Raw genomic sequence first — 18187 nt, forward strand, 5'->3', positions numbered from 1 at the left:
TCACAGCTATTTGTAAGGCCTTCCCAGAGAGCCATTTTGCTTTTTTGCATTTTTTTCCCATGAAGCAGAAGATATTAAGAAGAGGTGGCAAGCATACCCAGAAAAACTGTACAAAAAGATCTTCACGACCAAGATAATCACAATGGTGTGATCACTCACCTCGAGCCAGACATCCTGGAATGTGAAGTCAAGTGGGCCTTAGAAAGCATCACTATGAACAAAGCTACTGGAGATGATGGAATTCCAGTTGAGCTATTTCAAATCCTGAAAGATGATGCTGTAAAAGTGCTGCACTCAATATGCTAGCAAATTTGGAAAACTCAGCAGTGGCCATAGGACTGGAAAAGGTCGAACTTGCTAATTCTTGCAGTGAAAATACATAAGAGGAAAAAAATCATAAGCAGGACGGCGCTTTCCAGCTCTTGTGTCCCCTGAAGACTGGTTCACCTCAGCTCTCATTCGGTGTCTTAGGCCGCCCTGGGCACTTGGGTGCTCACCGTGTTTATTCCCTCCACTTCCTGAACAGCATACTTAGCTTCCTGCCTCCTCTGGCGTCCTCCTCTCCATCCTCTTCCTTCCTTTCTCCTCATCCCCTGGCCTCTGGACACTGTGTACCCTCATGGCTGGTCACCTCCGTCCAATTTGCTCAGGGCCTCTAACTTGGCCTTTGCAGCCAACCTGTGGCTTTCAAGTCCTGCCTTCTGACCTCCAGATTCATCTACCCAACTACCGTCTCGATGCCTCCGACTTGGGTTCTTCAGTTTAATGGGAACAAAACCCAATTCTAGGCTTTTTACCATCAGTGTCTCACGCAGTCTCCCTCATCTCCGTAAACAGGATGTGTCAGGATGTGTGTGGTCAACGCCACCATCTCTCAGCACTGCTCACCGCTTCCACTGCTGCCACCCTGTCCAGCCCATAGTCACCTCCACCAGTATCTCTGCCACCGCCTCCGATCCAGCCTCCCTTCTTCTGCCCCTGGCTCTTTTCGGTCTGACCTTCACATGACAGAGCGCCCCTTTTAAGACCCAGGTCAAGTCCCCCGACTTACACACTCCTTCTGTCTCTCAGAGGAAATGCCAAGCGCTCACCATGGCCTCCAAGGACCTGAATTCCCTCCCCCTCCCTCCACTGTGGACTTGCCCCCGCCCCCCTTACCGGTCTAGCTGAGGCACCTCCTCGCTGTTCCCCAGCTCAGCCAAGGTGCTCCCACCTCAGGGCTTTGGCACTCACTGTTCCCTCTGACCCAAATGCTTTCCCTCCATTCCAACACTACACAGACCTCCCACTTCCTGGATCTCTGGCCAAATACCATTTGTGCGCTTAAGAGGGGTTTCTCTCATCTTATCACATGAAAGAGTAAATCAGACCCTCAGCACACATACTTCCTGGCTTTGTGGACCTTGTAACATTTTCCACTGTTCAGTGGACTTATATACTTGTCTCTCCAGCAAAGTGCCAACATCATGAGAACAGTGAATGAATGGATGAGTGAGTTTATAGGCTTTGCTAAGTCACTTCAGTCATGTCCGACTCTTTTTCAACCCCATGGACTATAGCTTGCTTAGGCTCCTCTGCCCATGGGATTTCCTACGTAAGAATACTGGAGTAGGGTGCCATTTCCTTCTCCAGGGGATCTTCCCAACCCGGGGATCAAGCCTACCGCTCTTACGTCTCCTGCATTGGCAGGAGGTTTCTTTACCACTCGAGCCATCTGGGGCTCTCCTCTACTGGTAGCATAAAGTTCCCAGTTCTCCTGCATGGTATCATCTTGCACCCTCCCCCCCGTGTTACTCCGGCCTCAAAACTACTTTCAAAAGTACACCATCCCTTGGGACTTACCCGGTGCTCCAGTAGCTGAGACTCCTCGTTCCCAGTGCAGGGGGCCTGAGCTCAGTCCCCAGGGAACTAGATCCCACATGCCACAACTAGAGATCCCTCATGCTGCAACTAAGACCGGGGCAGCCAAATAAATAAATATTAAAAATAAAATAATAGTACAGCCTTTCCGTACCTCCCAGCAACATGAAGCCAGCTGTGGTACCCTGCACACACCCTCCTGTCTCAGCCCCTATGCTTTCCTATCTGCTCTCTTCACTCTGGTTTAACTCTGCTGTAACCTGGCTACCTGGAAAATGCGGGTTCTCTGCTCTAAATTCGCAGTCAGGCATCACTTACCCTGAGGGCCTGCTCACCCCAGCCAGCATCAAATACTCCCTTTCGGTATTGCTGTCCTTGAAAATGCTTGTGTTTTCCCACAGAACCACGTTACTTAAACTATTCTTTATACACTGTGAACTCCACAAGTGGCAAGGATGCTGTCTTACTCCTTTTTGCATCTATATCTAATAAATACTGAAGTAAATAACATATTTACTTACTCTATAATATGCCACTAATTTCTCAAACAAACAAAATAGTTCTGTTATGGTCACTTAGCTTCTGAAGGATTCTTTGCTCTCCATGGAAATACTATGTCACTGAAATGAAAAGAGTTAACATTATAAAGACATCAAGTCTGCCCAAATAGTTAAAATATATAATTTTATCAAAATTCAAATGAATCATGAACTTGATGTGTTTATTCCAAGACTCAACTGAAGGAATAAAGCATCAGAAAGCCTAAGAAGGTTTGCAAGAGGAAGAATAAAGAGGAGAGATTTGCCTTATTAGAAATAAAAACATGCAGGCTTCTCTGGTAGTCCAGTGATTCAGAGTCCACTTGCCAATGCAGGGGACACAGGTTCAATCCCTGGTCAGGGAATATTCCACATGCCAGGGAGCAATGAAGCCCATGCGCCACCACTACTAAAGCCCACTCGCCTAGAGTCTGTGCTCTGCAACAAGAGAAGCCCAAGCATCGCAACAAATGGTGACCCCTGCTCATGGCAACTAGAGAAAGTCTTTGCAGCAACGGAGACCCAGTACAGCCAAAAATAAAGAAATAATTTTTAAAAATAAATAAAGAAAAATATGCCATAAATTTACATCAGAAAAACAGTGTGGTTACAACAGAATGGAAATTCCCAAAAGAATTAAACATAAAGTAGCACTTCAAATTAAGTGACAGCCATATCTCCCTCTCTATGCCCCAAATAAATTCCAATTCAATATAAATTTAAGTGTAAAATATGAAAATATAAAAGTTCTAGAACGAAACATGGATGAATATTTTATAAAATTAAAGGGGGGAAAGTCTTCTTTATTGTCCAAACTTTCACTGTAAACATTTTCAGATTCATAGAAAAGTTCGGCCAGAACACTACAGTGAACACTAAAGGGAATACTACAGTGAACACCTTCGATATCCATCACCTTGTTTACAAACTAGAAATGTTTTACCACATTTGCCTCTATCTTGATCCCTGTTTTCTTCTTCATTGTCTCACTTGAAGTATATTGCAGACAACATGACATCGTTACATTTCCCCTCCAACTAGTTCCAGCACAATCTCCTGAACTCTCCTACCATACCACGATCAAACCTATGAAAAATAGTACTTTCAAAATAGTGTATAGTATACAGTCCATGGGTTTCCCTGGTGGCTCAGTGGTAAAGAATCTGCCTGCCAACTCTGGTTTGATCCCAAATAAACAACACAGTCCATATTAAAATTTCCTGAATTGTCTCCAAAAAAACCCCTGGAATTATGTATTTTCTATTTTATCTCTATTTGAAATGGTTATTTAAGGAAGACTGGGGGTGGGGGTGGGGAAGGCTTTTAGGAATCTTCATTGAATATAAGGACCCCTTCTGTTTGTAACAGCAAAAAGTTGGGAAAAACCGTCAGTGTTTAACAGGGAAAGAGAAAAGTCGCTCAGTCTGGTCTTCCCGACCCAGAGATCAGAACCCAGGTCTCCTGCATTGCGGGCAGATTCTTTATCGTCTGAGACACCAAGGAAGTCCTATACTAGGGCTAATAAATGATGGTTAAATAAATGATGACACAACCATACAATGGTGCCTATGCAGCCCCTGAGCAATGTGTCAGACATGCAACCCTAGAAAGCAGAATGGTATATATATCAAGGACATAAATCTTATTTTTTGTTTATAAACAAACAAAAAACATCTGGACACAAACACACAGATGGAAAGTTATACCTCATGAAGAATGAGTGGCTCTCTTTGAAAGCAGTGGGTGAGATTCTATGTCCTTTATGTTCTTTTTTATTATTATTATTTTTGCTTCTCCATACGTTTTTTATTTGGCTGTGCACATTGTACTGCTTTTGCTTTTGTAATTTAAAAAATTCACTTTGAAAAAAATCACATATATTCTCTAAATAATGTCAGGTAAAATTGTGTATATTACCAGAAGATTCTTTAGTTTCTAGGAGGATCCTTTAAATATTAACCCAGTACATGTAAAATTGTTGAACATTTATCCCTTCCTTCTCCATGATGCCATTAAGGACTGAGCTTACTCTGAAGGTGGTGCCAGAAGACAGGCTGAAATTCTTACTAAACAACAAAGAGCCCACCGTTTTTTAATAACATGAGCTACTTTAATTTTAAATATTTATTATTAAAAATTCTAACATATACAAAAAATAGAAAGCAATGTTATAATGATCCTCTATCAACCCAGTCTCAACACATCAATTCATAGTCAACCTTGTTTCAAATACCATCATCCATTTTCCCCCCTATTCCCAAGTAATGTGAAGCAATCCCAGACATCCTATTTCACTGGCAAATGTTTCAATTTGTGTTCCAAAGATAAGGATGCTTTAGAAAAACAAAATAAAACTACAGTTCCATTATCCCAACTGAAAAAAACTGACAATAATCTCTTAGCAAATACCTAATCAAACTTCAAACTTCTGCTTGTACCAAGATTTTAAAAAATCTTGATCCATACCACAACACATGTATTAGAATGGCGAAAATTCCAAACACCGACAACAGCAAATGCTGGCAATGATAAAGAGCAAAAGAACTCTCATTCATTGTTTGTGAGGATACAAAATGGTGCAGCCCCTTGGGAAGACAATCTGGCAGTTTGTTACAAAAGTAAACAAATCCACACCACATAATATCCATCACGCTCCTTGATATTTATCCAAATGCAAGGTGGTGAATAGACAAATGGATACACAAACTGTGGTACATACATATTATTATTCAGAGTTAAAAAGAAACAAGTCTTCAAACCATAGAAGGACATGGAGGAACCTTAAAGGTAGATTGCAAAGTCTAAGAAGACAGTCTGAAAAGGTTACATCCTGTATGATTCCAATCATATGACATTCTGTGTGCATGCTGAGTCTCTGTGTCATGTCAGACTCTTTTAGACCCCATAGATTGTAGCCCACCAGGTTCCTCAGCCCACGGGAGTCTCCAGGTGAGGATACTGGCATGGGTTGCCATACCCATCTCCAGGATCAAACCGAAGTCTCCTGCATCTCCTGCATTGGCAGGCGTATTCTTTGCCACTGAGTCACCTGGGAAACCCCAAATGACATTCTGGAGAAGGCAAAACTATGAAGACAGTAAAAAGATCAGTGGTTGCTGATGTTTGAAAGAAGAAAGGTGAGGAAGACTAGGTAGATCACAGGGTATCACAGCTCACTTATTACTATAACTTGACGTCACCCCACTTCAAACTTCCCCTCAATGGTTTCTGGAAGTCCCAGGAATGAGGGCCTAAGGGGCTTTACTCAGTCAATACTATCCAATACATGTCTTTTACATGACACTCCAAGTTTTCCATTTTCTAAAGGAAAAGGGGACTCTCAGATTTCCTAATAAGTCAAAGGCCAACAAGGTCCATACAAAGAGAAACGAAGAGAAACTTAAACATAGGGAGAGTTGAAGAGAGGGTGACAAATGAAGTGTAGTAATTGAATCAGGCAAACAGCACATGTGTTGGTCTGAAGAATGCTCCAAAAGGCAGCACATGAAGTTGAGGGTGGATCTATAGGGACAGAAAGCAGTTGCCTGCAGCTGGAGTGAAACAGGAATTGACTGGAAACGACGCGAGCATCTTTCTGGTGTGACAGGAACGTTCTAAAGCCCAGTCGTGGTGGATGGCTGTAACTCGGAAAATTGCGTAAAAATCATCAGCCTGCACATTTTAAATGGGTGAATTTGAGAATATGTAAATTACACTTCCATAAAGCTGGGTTTTTAAGTCAAGGGAGATATAGATGAGCCTTCAGGGCTCTATGAATTATTTCTGAACTGAAAAGAGCCCCGTCCTCACTGTGAATCAATTAGCATGACTAAAGTCCAGGGGTACCTCACTACCAAGAATCAAGGCTAGAAAGATACACGCTTTGAAGAAGATGATATAAAAGGGAAGAGAGAGGCCTCACCCCCGAGCAGGATGGCCTTCTTCCTGAGTGTGCTGCCAGCAGGTCTGACACATGGTCCTGGGAGCAGAAGAGAATGAGGAGGAAGGACAGAGCAGCAGCACCGGGCAGGACTCAGGAGGGCTGGACAGAAGGACACAAGCAGCGTGTCCTCAAAAGGGAAAAAAGCACAGCCCACTGAGGGATCCAGAAAGGCTTCCTGGAGGAGGTGATGCTTACGAGCTGGTCTGTTCCTGGTGATCAGAACTGCTGTCAACATCCAGTGTGGCAGGAGGAGGGCAGCAGGGAGGGTATGGGCTCCAGGCATGGATGAGCGTCCTGGAGGAGCAGGCCCAGAGGCAGGGCCAGGTCTGGCTCATCAGGACAAACAAAGGCCTGATTGTGGCAAAGTCCTGAGTGTGTTTGGAGAACCAGCCCCGCTGTAGCCCAGGACTGGAGTCAAGGCAAGAAAAGGACTGGGACGTGGCTACAGCGGGACTGTGCTGAGTCCAGGCAGGAGCTCTGCCCCAGTCCCTTATGCAGCTGAGGCGGAGATCTTGTCTGAGGTGTCTGAGCATGGGGCTGGGCCAGCCAAAGCTGCAGCTCAGGACAAGGGCCCTGCTGCTGCAAAACCTGCCCTCCCATCCACCCTCCTCCAGCACTGACCCACAGCCAACCTGCCAAGATCACTGAGGTGCCCAACTGAACAGGGCGCACTGACCAGTGTCCTGGGCACTGGCAGCTGGGAGGCTCCTCCCAGAACAAGCATGCCTTCGGCCCCTCTACCTAGGCCGTCCGAATACTGAGAGTAGGTGGATTGTTTCAACCCTGTTCATGCTAGTCATACCAATGATCTTATTTACATTACTTAATTATTCTGTAAACCAATGAAACAGGAGTGCAAAAAGAGAGAGAGACACTGCTTCCTCAAAACCCACTCTGAATGGTCTGAAAAGACTGGATGAAAGTGACTTGTTAAGTCAGGAGGTATTGTTCAGTCACTCAGTCACGTCCAACTCTTTGCAATCCCATGGACGGCAGCATGTCAGGCTTCTCTGTCTTTCTCCACCTCCCAGAGTTTCCTCAAATTCATGTCCATTGAGTTGATGATCTCATCCAACCATTTCATCCTCTGTTGCCCTCTTCTCCTCCTGCCCTCCATCTTTCCCAGTATCAGGGTCTTTTCCAATGAGTCAGCTCTTTGCATCAGGTGGCCAAAATATTGGAGCTTCAGCTTCAGCATCCGTCCTTCCAATGAATATTCAGGGTTGATTTCCTTTAGGATTGACTGGTTTGATCTCCCTGCAGTCCAAGGGACTCTCAAGAGTCTTCTCCAGCACCACAATTTCAAAGCATCAATTCTTCGGCACTCAGCCTTCTTTATGGTCCAACTCTCACATCTGTATATGACTACTGGAAAAACCATAGCTTTGACTATACTGACCTTTGTTGGCAAAATGATGTCTCTGCTTTTTAATGCACTGCCTAAAAAGGTCTGTTGTAGCTTTCTTTTCAAAGGAGCAAGTGTCTTTAATTTCATGGCAGTAGTCGCCATCCACAGTGATACTGGAGCCCAAGAAACCTCAATTTTAAAAAATGTTCAAAATTGCTATAAATAATGAGGGAACCCTTTGCAGCCCAACCCAAATCAAGAAGTTGGCAAGAGCTGGGGCTTTCTGTGTGTTGCTCATGGCTGCCTCCCTGGCACCTGGAAAGATGCCTGGGACTCAGTAGGCACAAATACTTGGTGAAGGAACGAACGGATACAGTGTCAGCTGTTGGGGTAGCGTTTCCAGAAGGCAGGTTCACTTTGGGGTGGAAACGCAGGTTTGGCCTGAGGGCCTGGAATAGTGTCTCCTACGTGGGAGGGGACAAGAGAGGATATGCAGAAGGAGGTCTTTGAGCTTAACAGCAACCTCCTGAAGTCAGGAAGGAGGTCAGTAAGGATCTGATTCAATCACTGTCCAACATCCCCATCAAGGAGTTAGCGTGGAATGAAACCTTCACTCCAATAACCAGGAGTTCTTCATTTCCTAGGGCTGAGCGCTTCCGATGTGCTGTGGCTGCTGGAACATTCTTTCATGAGTGTGTGTGCTAAGTCACTTCAGTCATGTCCTCTCTGTGACCCCATGGCCTGCAGCCCACCAGGTTCCTCTATCCATGGGATTCTCCAGGCAAGAATACTGGAGTGGGTTGCCGTGCATTCCTCCAGGGGAATCTTCCTGACCCAGGGATTGAACCTGTGTCTCTTACATCTACCTGCATTGGCAGGCAGGTTCTTACCACTAGTGCCACCTGGGAAGCCCATTCTTTCATATATTCAGTCAAAACCTGACCTGAATTTTACTGCTTCGAACCAAAAAGAATAACTTTAATTTTGACTGAAAAAGGAATTGTTGACTAAGTGCAAGGGAGAGGTGAGCTCTGGAAGGAAAAAAAAAAGCACATCCTAATGCAGAGCTGGGAGCTCCTGGGCAAAATGTGCCAGACAGAGCCCATGGCAGGTGGGTTTATCTAATCGCCATAATTCCTGACTCTGAGGTCCTGTCGCGCAGGGCGGTTTTCGAGGAAATAAGCACATTTCATAAAGACAGTTCCATGTTAGGCTCCACTCTTGCTTCCTCACAGAGGCCACTGTACTTCCTTCTCACCACTTCCTGAGATGGGTGTGGTCAACCTCATCTTACAGGTTGAGGAAACTGGCGAACCTTCTCCAATGGGAAGGGTCTGATCCCCCAATGAATAAAGACACCAATGGGAGAAAATTGAGTCACTGTTCAGAAGTTTACCCTGAGTCTCAGCGTGAGAGAAAGTCACCTGTGTGGACACAGCCCCCAGAACATCATACAACAGACTTCCCTCTACGAAGATGGATGATTCTAGAAAATCACTAGATTCTATCTGGAAAGTCTTGGCCATTCATAAGAAAGGAACCAACTGAGAAATCCAGATAAATAAGTACCTATGAAACAGTTACTGGAAGAAATAGGAAATTTTAGAGAATCTCTAATGTATATTCTCATTGAAATTCAAACAGCTTTTACAGCTGTGAAGCTACAGCAAGAGGTTATGAAGAAGAAACAATTTGAGATCAGATAAATCAGACAAAAGATTAAACACACAATAGCTGAAGTAAAGAAACAAAGCAAAGCACATTAGATGATAAACTTTAAAAAAATCAGAGGATGCATTAAAGTAATCAAAAGGATTAAAGAAAATATTAATATGTGATGGGGAAGATATACTCAGGAGACAGAATATACACATATTTGAATTCCCTGAAGGAGGCTTCAGGGTAAAGAGAAAACCAATAATTAAAGTCATAACAGAATGCCTTGAGGGCATTTAATAAATCTACCACCCAATCTAGAAACTCTTAAGCAAAAGAGGAAAGGAAGAACTGAACCTGCAAATCAATATCTCAAGCCAACTTTCTGCATCTGCTTTAATGGGGAAAGATCAAAAGTAATCACAGTAAAATGAGAACAAGCACATCACTAGCATTTAACACAACCCGAGTGTCACACACATGACACAGCAGGAATGAGAAAGAAAAGACACAGCCACAGGGATGAAGGAGACAAAGGGCTTTGTTATCTGCAGCTGATAGAATCGTCCACTTGGAGATCATGGGAGAATCAACTGAAAACCATCAGTACCAGTGAGGGAAGGAGTCAGTTACAAGTTAGATAGTTTAAAATATATCTAATTTAAAAAAATACAGTGAATGTTCACCTCAGCAACACATCCTAAAATTGTAAGGACACAGAGAAGATTAGTGTGGAGGATGACATGCACGTTCATGAAGTGCATTAAAAAAGAACAAAAAGCAATCCCACCCACAAAAGTAATAAAAGTATAAATTCAACAACAGAAGAAACTCATCAAACAGAAGAAAACTCAACAAACAGAAGAAAAAGGAGAAGAAATGTGTGGACTATAAAGACAAAAAGGAAGGCTCAGAGAGGCAGCCACATTTCTGGACAGAAAGACTTTGCAAAAAAGTCAGTATTTCTGGAGGGACAAGTAGGGAGAGTGCCCTCCTCTGAACCACAGGTTCCCAGAGAGGAACCCTGAAAGCCACCAAACCCTGATGACCATGTACCTCTGGGAAGTACAGGTACCCTCAAAGAATCCAAGACTTTATAATAGCAGTACCAAGTTTAAAACCTCCTCACAGTGGCGTCACCCTGGACACTGCAGAAGTTAAAGCTATTCCCTGGTCAGTCAGTGATGGAGGGGTAAAGAAAATGTGGTTTACATACAAGGGAATATTATTCAGCCTTGAAAAGGCTCTCTCCTAGGGCCTGGCCATAGCCTGTGATTGGGTCTCCCTTCCATCCACTAGTCCAGTCTGCACAGCCAGCCAAAACGCTCCTTCTAAAATGAGGTCAAGTCCAGAAGAATGGATAAAGAAGAAGTGGTACACATATACAATAGAATACTACTCAGACATTTAAAAGAATGAAATAATGCCATTTGCAGAGACATGGATGGACTTAGTGTCATACTGAGTGAAATAAGTCAGACAGAGAAGGAGAAATATCGTACGACATCCCTTACATGTAGAATCTTAACGCATGATACAAAACAGAAACAGACTCACAGACTTAGAGAACGAACTTATGGTTGCCAGGGTGGGGGGAAGGGATAGTTAGGGAGTCTGGGATTGATATGTACACACTGCTATATTTAAAATGTATAGCACAGGGAACTCTGCTCAATGTTCTGTGGCAGCCTGGATGGGAGGGGAGTCTGGGGGAGAGTGGATACAGGTATATGTATGACTGAGTCCCTTTGCTGCCCATCTGAAACTAACACAACATCGTTAATTGACTAGTAGCAGTGGTATCCAACTCTTTTGCAATCCCATGGACTGTAGCCCACCAGGCTGCTGTGTCCATGGAATTCTCCAGGCAAGAATACTGGAGTGGCTAGCCATTCCCTCCTCCAGCGGATCTTCCCAGTCTAGGGATCAAACCCAGGCCTCCCGCATTGCAGGCAGATTCTTTACTGTCTGAGCCACCAGTATAGCTACCGTTAACTGGCTATACTGCAATATAAAAATAAGTTAAAAATAAAAAGTAAATAAAATGAGGTTGGGTGAGTCACTCCTCCTTCCCTCAGCCCCCAACCCCAGCTGTCTGCCCTGCACCCCTCCCACTTCGGCTGCAGCCATGTGCCTGCACTGTTCTCGTCCATGTTTGTTCATGGAGCTCCACGGATGGGGGATCTCTGTCCTGCCCCCTGAGGTTGCCCTGTTGCCTAAAATAGTGTCAGACACACAGTAGGCACTCAAAAATGTTTGTTGATCTAATTGCATGAAAGTCAAAAGGACCTCTAGTCAGAGTGGGGGCTCCCAGAACATGAGTCAGTGCGTGGACGAGGCTGCCATCTAGTGTTGGGGCCCCTTGCAGTTTTGGAAAGGGGGTACCTAAAAGGCTTAGCATCTCTTGGGGCCCTGGGATGTGCAGTTAGGGGGTATCAGGGAGGACAGCCATCTACCACCAGGGGCCATCCCATTCTCTAAGCCCATGCCCATCAGTTAAGACCAGATCTGCATCACAGACACTGGAGGGAGAAAAGGAAGAAGCAGGTGTCTGGGCTGGGCTCTGCCACAGAGATGTTATAATACTGATTCGAAATCAGTTGGGAGGAGCAAGTGTTCAGTGTAGAAATGGGCGGGCATGGAGAAGACAAAGTAACACTCGTGTGACCTCCCTGAAGTGTTGTGATCTGGGCGAAACACTGCCTTCTCCTGGAGGCTGTGGTGAGGTTGAGCGAGGCCAAAACCTGGTGCGGGGTGGGGTGGGGGAGGGTACCAGGTAGGGCCGGAACCCCTGCCCCGTCCACACCCCTCCCTGCCTTTCAGTGGTTGCTCTGGGTACTGCGATGGTGACAGGGCCCTGGGGATGCTCGGGCCTGGACATCAGAACCCAGAGACAATCCAGCCCCTTTACCAAGCTCCCCCAGCACCCAGGTTAGACAGCACATTAGCAGCAGTTGCCATCATATGATCAGTACTACCTGAAGAGTGAGCATTTCCTTCTGTGCTAGGTTTGAGGGCTCCTCCCCAAGGACAGATTAATTCCCAGCAAAGGGTACAATACAGGCTGATCACAGGTTTAACTGCTATGAGTTTAAAACCACAACACTGTATAACTGTATAATTGTTTCATGACAGGATCCCTTCCAAAATTAATATACTGGGAAAAAAACAGATTATACCATCCCACGCCATTACCGAAAACATGTCCCAAAGCCAAATGTTGAGGGCCATAAAAAGAATTCTGTCCCCTAAGTGTTTACATATAATTTATAATTACATCTTTCCTTTAGGAGGAAATCAATCACGTACTGCTAGTATTTTCCTTCTTTTCTTTAGTCTCATTTTTGTCTTTACAGCTGAATCTATAGAGAGTGGTGGCGACTCCAGTGAGCTCCTGCTGGGGGTGCCCTTTCTAACAGTGAGTCACCTCCTTGGTACCTCTCAATGGTACTGAGATATTAAAACCCACACTTATTACTAGTGCCAGAGCTCTCATTCCCCTGGTTTTCGTGCACAGAAAATAAAGACAAAGTGTGAGCTGACACTCACAGAACCACCTAACACAACTGCACAATGGCAGGGGTGCTGGCACCTGCAGCAGAGACAGACCTGCTGATGGGTGACCTGCCGGCCAGTGCTCCTAGTGGCTGGTTTGTCAGCTGATGCATGGGTCTGAATTCACAGGAATGGGGCAGACTGGGGATATGTGACCATGTACAAAAGCGCCAGCTGTACAAAAGCTGATATGAAAACATTAAGGACTACCCGCACTTAAAACCCAAAAGCTCCACAGACAAGTGCAATTTTTTAATCTAACTTGATTAAGTCAAAGGATGTAACTTCATTACAATCAAATCTCATTACATTCAGGAATTTGAATGATAACTGTTGGAATACGTTCCAAATAGCCCATCACAGTTTATGAAGCATTCACAGACCTTTGCTATGACATCACTGAGCTGAAGATCTGTATGTATTTCCTCAATGTGAGAATAAGAAAACTAAAGCCCATGGAGTGAGGAAACCAGTAAAACTGGTTTTATGAAGTCTTCCTCTAGAATCCTGAATAAAGGGAACATGTGCTATGATTAAGCAGTTAAATTACTGACAAACAAATGGTTAAGACACACACTAAAAGGCAAGTAGAAGAGGAAGGATTGGACTAAAGCAAAATAAAATTTACGTTACAGTCCGTCTTGTCCAGGCTATGGCTTTTCCAGTAGTCATGTATGGATGTGAGAGTTGGACTATAAAGAAAGCTTAGCACCAAAGAATTGATGCTTTTGAACTGTAGTGTTGGAGAAAACTTTTCAGAGTCCCCTGGACTCCATGGAGATCCAACCAGTTCATCCTAAAGGAAATCAGTCCTGAGTGTTCATTGGAAGGACTGATGTTGAGGCTGAAACTCCAATACTTTGGCCACCTGATGCAAAGAACTGACTCACTGGAAAAGACCCTGATGCTGGGAAAGACCGAGGGCAGGAGGAGAAGGAGATGACAGAGGATGAGATGGTTGGATGGCATCATCGACTCAATGGACATGAGTTTGGATAAACTCCGGGAGTTGGTGATGGACAGGCAGGCCTGGTATGCTGCAGTCCATGGGGTCGCGAAGAGTCAGACACGACTTAGCAACTGAACTGAACTGATTCTGTTTTTAATTTTTAAAGCAATGTGTGTATGTGTTTTTAACATTTTGAAACAGTATAGATAGATCTAATATGGTAGGTCTCCTTCCCCCACCACTTTCAATACTCTCCTCAAAGTAACATCCTTATATCCTTCCAGGAAAACAGTTATGATTTCAAAAATTAAATCATGTATTTAAAAATCAAAACACATGAGGTCAGACTCTACACACCATCTTATTTTCCCCACTTAGTAATAATCTTTCCCTGTCAGTACATACAAATCTACTGTGTCCATTTTCATGGCTGCACACTATTCTGCTATACCAAAATCTCATTATGCAACCAGCCCTGGACTGATACACACTTGGGTATTTCCAGTGTTTTACTGTTACAATAATGTCACAACCAAACATCTTGTTCATGTATATAGGCATTCTTTTTCAAGTATATCAGTTCAGTTCAGTCGCTCAGTCATGTCCGACTCTTTGCGACCCCATGAATCACAGCACGCCAGGCCTCCCTGTCCATTACCAATTCCCAGAGTTCACCCAAACTCATGTCCCTCGAGTCGGTGATGCCATCCAGACATCTCATCCTCTGTCGTTCCCTTCTCCTCCTGCCCCCAATCCCTCCCAGCATCACAGTCCTTTCCAATTAGTCAACTCTTTGAGTGAGGTGGCCAAAGTACTGGAGTTTCAGCTTTAGCATGAGTCCTTCCAAAGAACACCCAAGACTGATCTCCTTTAGAATGGACTGGTTGGATCTCCTTGCAGTCCAAGGGACTCTCAAGAGTCTTCTCCAACACCGCAGTTCAAAGCATCAATTCTTCGGTGCTCAGCTTTCTTCACAGTCCAGCATAATGCTAAATGCTAAGTGGTAGAAATCCTTGGTGAAAGATCATACATGTTACAAATGTAGATAGATTTTGCCAGATTGTCCCTGTCATCAGCAGTATGTGGTGTGGCTCCCCTCACCCTTAATGAAATAAAAAAATTATCAATCATTTTGTAGTTCTTTTTTAAAATTTATTTTGGCTGTGCTGCATAGCATGTGGAATCTTATTTCCCTGGCCAGGGGTTGAACCTGTGTCCCCTGCTGTGGAAGCACAAAGTCCTAACTGGACCACCAAGAAAGTTCCTCAATCGTTTTAATTTTTACTAATCTGTTAGGGGAAATCACTAATCATAATTATTGCTCTGAGTTATATCTTTTTCCTCTAAGTGAGACTTAGTATCTTTTTTCTGTCGGCTATGCTGGGTCTTCATTGATGCTGTTGTCTTGTGGAGCACAAGCTCTAGGGCTAACGGACTCAGCAGTCATGGTGCACAGACTTAGTTGCCCTGCAGCATGTGGGATCCTCCAGGACCAGGGACTGAATCTGTGCCCCTATATTGGCAGGCAGATTCTTAACCGTTAGACCACCAGGGAAGTCCCAACATCTTTCTAGTGGCTATCTGTATTTCCTTTTTATATGAACTACTCATTTTTCTTCTGTACTATTTTTCTTATTGATTTATACCAACTCATTGTAAATAAGCCCCCTTTGTTATATGTCTTGCAAATAATTTCCCCTTATTTACAAAGCAGTGTTTAACATTTATGCGATTTTTTTCACCAGTTGACTTTTGTGCTTGACTATGACTTCTCTGCTTGTTCTTTCCAAGGCCGAGACCACAAGTTGATTCTCTGATGTTTTCTCTGCACGTTCATGGTTTCACTTTTTAAGGTTTAAATTTTAACCCACTTTGAATTTATTCTGATGAAAGGCATGAGGTAGGGATCCAGCTTTATTTGTTCCTAAAGACTCAATTAGTCATTACTTGTGAGTGAATTATCCAACTTGATAGAAAATACTACTGTAATCCTACACGGAATCCTCCAATCCTGTGGACTGTCTGCTCCACTGAATAGTCCTCCCGGATCGCTGATGTTTCAGAAACTTCCTGGTTATCTGAGAGTATTTATTCTTCTAGATTAGGGTTTACCAACAGCGCACTACTGACAATTCTGGCAGGACCCTTCCTTTCTGTGAGGGGCTATCCTGTGCCTTGCAGGAAGTTCAGCAGCACCGCTGACCTCTGCCCACTAGATGGCAGTATCACCCACAGTGATGCCAACCAAACCTCTCTGCAGACTGCCAGTGGTTCCCTGGGTTGGGGTAAAGGGCAAAATCACCTGAGGTTGAGAACTGCTGTTTCATATAAATTGGTATCATTTTATCAGTGTTTCTGCTCTTGAATTACCACTGATACTATCACTGAGATGAAGACAAATTCATAGGATACTTCAGACATTTGTTTTATTTAACATATCTACTAAATTTAATCTTTGTTATATTTAGTCTTATTCAAGAACCAGGTATATACCCTTCTACTTATGCATACCTTCATTTATGTCCTTTAAAAAGTTTTAAGATTTTTTAAAATATACACCCTTGTCATATTGTTTGTGTGCATGCATGCTCAGTTCTGTCCAACTCTTTGCAACCCCATGGACTGTGGCTCTTCTGTCCACAGAACTCTCAAGGCAATAATACTAGAGTGGGCTGCCATTCCCTTCTCCAGGGGATCTTCCCTACCCAGGGATCAAACCTGCGTCTCCTACACTGGAGGTGGATTCTTTACCCACTGCGCTACCTGGGAAGTGCCAATTTAAGCTTATTTACCTTTTTCATTCCTTTATAAATGGGATTATTTCTTATGTTATTATCTTTCCTAACTAGTTATTGATGAGAAAGCTATTGGTATTTCACATTGTATAATCAGCCACACACTGAACTCTTATCATATCTAACACATTTTTAGGACATGATAAGGTTTTTCTAATGATACAACTTTCAGGAAATTCTAAGCATACAATGTTATTGTCTGCATAAAATCACCATTATATTCTAACATGAACACCCTCCTATGGCTCTCATGTCTCACTGCCTAGCTTAATACTTGAAGAAAAAATTGGTGATGGTCAACCTTAAGTCATTCTTGATTTTAATGGAAATACTTCTAAGATTTCACCATACAGCATAATGCTAGTTTCGACTGGAGATACATACATTTCATATCACTAAAGAAGTACCCATACACTTGTAGTCTACCCAGAGTTTTGTTTTTGTTTTTTAATCAGAAAGAAGTGAAAGTGAAATCAAAGAGTATGAGGACCTCATGGTTTTTCTTATTTAGCCTATCAATATTGTTTGATGGATTATATTCCTGAATTTCCTGGTAAGCCAATCTTGGATGCCATAAATCCACTTGGTTATGATATGCACTACTGCTGTTAATTTGTTGAATTCTACTTGCTAAAATTTTCACCTCACGTTTTTACATCAATATTTTGAGAGTGAGGTCAGTCGGTTAGTTTTTTAGTGGTTCTTTATTAACTTGTAAAAACAGTCTTAGGCTGGCTTGATAAAAAATATATTGTACTTTCATATGCTGTATTTTAAAAACAAAATGTGTGAGGGCTTCCCTGGTGGTTCAGTGGTAAAGAATCCACATGCCAATGCAGGGGACACAGCTTCCAGCCCTGGTATGGGAGGATCCCACATGCCACGGAGCAACTAAGCCCGGGAGCCACAACTACTGACCCTGCGCTCTAGAGCCCGGGAGCCGCAACTGTCGACCCTGCGCTCTAGAGCCGGGAGCTGCAACCGCTGACCCTGCGCTCTAGAGCTCGGGAGCCACAACTGCTGAAGCCCATGCTAGAGCCTGTGCTCTGCAACAAGGGAAGCCACTGCAGCGAGAAGCCTGAGCACAGCAACTAGAGTCGCCCCTGCTCACCGCAAGTGGGATAAAGCCCGAGCATCAATAAATAGAATTATTTAGAAAAACCAAATGTGTGTATATTAAGTATGAAACCAGTCTTTCAAAAAGTAAAATGGTCGTAGAGAAACATGAGGCCATTCCCACATCATAAAAAAAGTCACATATATTCTTTACAGATTCAACTTTTTAAAAACTGAGTAAATTAAAATATACTTTGGAAAGCTAAGTAATATTTTACGTAAAAGTAAAAAAGTCATAAGCAGGCTACCATTAAACCCCTACCATAAAGGTACATTTCAGCTGTTCCTATCTTGGATGACTGAGCAATACATTACTATTATTTATGGGCCTGCATTGTGAGTTGGACCACGGAAAGCTCAGTTTTCTTATCTACATGCTGCAAAAGAAAATGAAATATATTCTTTGATGTTTTAAGTTTCCAGTGC

The 18187-nt window shown here is 43.5% G+C and overlaps 1 protein-coding gene across 6 annotated transcripts in view; it reads right to left on the bottom strand.

Annotated features, from left to right (window-relative positions):
* The window catches only part of SPECC1 (sperm antigen with calponin homology and coiled-coil domains 1), a 203412-nt gene that overhangs the window by 120747 nt on the left and 64478 nt on the right, over window positions 1-18187 (bottom strand). The gene's annotated exons all lie outside the window — the stretch shown is intronic.

This window comes from Ovis aries, chromosome 11, assembly GCF_016772045.2.
Source record: "Ovis aries strain OAR_USU_Benz2616 breed Rambouillet chromosome 11, ARS-UI_Ramb_v3.0, whole genome shotgun sequence".
NCBI classification, from domain to species: Eukaryota; Metazoa; Chordata; class Mammalia; order Artiodactyla; family Bovidae; genus Ovis; species Ovis aries.